Genomic DNA, 2,579 nt, shown 5'->3' with positions numbered 1-2,579 from the left:
CACGGCACGCCGCTTAAGCCGCGGCGGGGAAACCCCTCCCCGGCGGCGCCGCCCCGGCCCCGGTCACGGCCACGGTCACGGCCACAGCAGCGGGGCACCGCCGCCATCCCGTGGCCGCCGGACACTCTTCGTGGCACCGTCGTGCGCGGTGCCTCCCGGCTGTCCCGCACCCGGCATCCCGTCTGCTCCCATCTCCACTTCCAGCAGCAGCAGAGCCCTGGGAGCGGGCTGGCAGCCGGCTGAACCCGAGCCAGCTGTGCCCGGGCGGACAAGGAGGCCGATGGCATCCTGGCCTCGGTCAGTAAGGATGGCCAGCAGGAGCAGGGCAGAGATTGTCCCATGTACTCGGCACCTGGAGTGCTGTGCTCAGTTTTGGGGCCCTGACTACAAGAACATTTGAGGTGCTGGAGCATGTCCACAGAAGGGCAACAAGGCTCGTGAAAGGTCTATCGAGAGCATGTCTTATGAGGAGGGGCCGAGGGGTTTGTTTAGAAGGTTCAGAGGGCATTCATTGCCCTCTACAACTCCCTGAAAGGAAACTGCAGGGAGGTGAGAAATCTGTCTCTTCTGCCGTGCCTGCAGTGAGAGAATAAGAGGAAAAGGCTTTAAGCTAAGGCATAGAAATTCAGACTAGATAGTAAAACATTTTTCACTGTTAGGGTGAAAAGTTTCCACTGAGGCACTGGAAATGGTTGCCCGTGGAGATGGTGGTGTCACCATCCCTGGAGGTGTTTAAAAGGCATCTGGATCTGGTGCTGGGTGATGATTTAGTGGTTCAGGGGTTGCAGTGGTAGTGTTGGGTGAATGGTTGAACTTGGTGATCTTAAAGGTCTCTTCCAACCCTGATGATTCTATGATTCTTGCCACCCACCCATGCTCAGCTCACAGGCACTGGCTGTGGGAGCTGCAGAGGTGCTGGTGAGCCTGTCAGGTTCCTTCAGGAGTGGAGGCAAGGAAGAAAAGGAGAACTGTCTGGTTTCTCCTGTTCATTCCTGGGACAGGACAACATTTCTTCATGCTGCTTTATGTAGGAGCCTGGAAAGGCTCCTGAACAATCTTCTAGAGTGGGGACCTGTTGCCGCTACCGGAAACTGGAAATATTCCTCAGGCAGCACTGGGCAAAGTTGCTGTCAAAATAGTGTCCTGAAAGTGCCAAACCTAGAGCACTGCAGTGCTGATAAACCCCTCAGGCAGAGGGGCAGCAGGGCAGCACATTCCCTGCCCTCATGCCTGCCTGTGCCTGCGGGAGCTGCCATCTCCTGCAGGGCAGTCGAGGCTGAGATGGTTCAGCCTTGGTTCTGCCAGGGCCTGCACTGTGGGAGCTGCTTTGGCACTCCAAGGAGGAGAAGTACAGAGGTAGCTGCTGTCCCACACTGTAATAGTGAGGGATTTGGCACTGTCTGTTTTGGATTGCCAGTGGCTGAGCCCTGCTGGGTAACCCCAGGTCACCGTGTCCCTTCCCATGGAGAGAGCAGCTGGAGCTGTGACTCAGGCCTGCTGAGAGGGGCTGCAAGCTCCCCATGCTCCCAAATCTGCTCTGGAGGCATTGACCCACTCATCCTGTCAGCTGCTGACACTGTGGGAACAGGCTCCCACCACATGCTTCCTTGGCTCCCTGGGGATCAGCAGGAGACATTCCTCCATTTCTCCTGGGACCATCTGCATACAAGTCCTTGGATTTCTCCATTCCTCTCACTCGGGAAGTGCTGCGTGCTGTTCTCCTGGGAGAAGGGCTGCCCTCATAAGCAAGCAGTACCCCACACTTGAGGAGTTTTACTCATTTTGGTTCTTCCTGTGCTGTGTTTTGCTTGCTTTTGGGTTTTATGGGCAATTCACTAGAGGACTGATGGAAAGAGGTGAAATGTACAAATGGACACATCTGTCAGTTCCAGCTACAAAAACCATTTTGCAGAGTTCACCTCTTCTTGCTGTCTCCTGCCAGTTGCCACACATCTCCCTCACAGGCGCCTAGATTGCTGTCATCAGAGTATCATGAGCCCAGATACTCTCGGGCAGAGAACCACAGGGAGTTTAATGAACCTGCTTACCAGAGCGAGCCCTTCTGACATGAAATCACTGTGAGCAGCCCACTTGGAGGGAGGAAGAATGTAGCTCTGAAAGAATGACATCAACACGTTTCCTTGCCTTTCTTCCCCACGAATCTCTTTCTTTCCATGTGGGAGGCAGTGCTCGGAGCAGTTTTTCCTCTCAGGGAGGAGTCCTTAGTTCATGCTTTGGTGCAGAAGGACCTCTAGTGTCGCTTCCCAGCTGATGCTTTGGCATTACTGCTCTAGCTCGATATTTCTTGATCTCCAGACTTTCCTGCATGCTGTGGAAGGCGATAAGATCCGCAAAGTGCAGGCAGGGAAGTGGCTGGGAGAGATAAGGCTGGGTTGCTCCTCCCTGGGCAGAAGTCACTTACTGTATGGCCCAGCCTCACCTTCCATGGCTCCTCCACATCCTTTTTTCTTCACCTCAGGGACCTCCAGGTGCCTCTTTGTGCACCACAGGCTGCTCTATTTAAATACATTACATTAGATGCTCCTGCTGTCTCAGTAATGAATTTTCCTCTGAATTTC

This window comes from Zonotrichia leucophrys, chromosome 4 (genome assembly GCF_028769735.1).
Source record: "Zonotrichia leucophrys gambelii isolate GWCS_2022_RI chromosome 4, RI_Zleu_2.0, whole genome shotgun sequence".
Classification (NCBI taxonomy): domain Eukaryota; kingdom Metazoa; phylum Chordata; class Aves; order Passeriformes; family Passerellidae; genus Zonotrichia; species Zonotrichia leucophrys.
Note: the sequence above shows the minus strand (reverse complement) of the source record.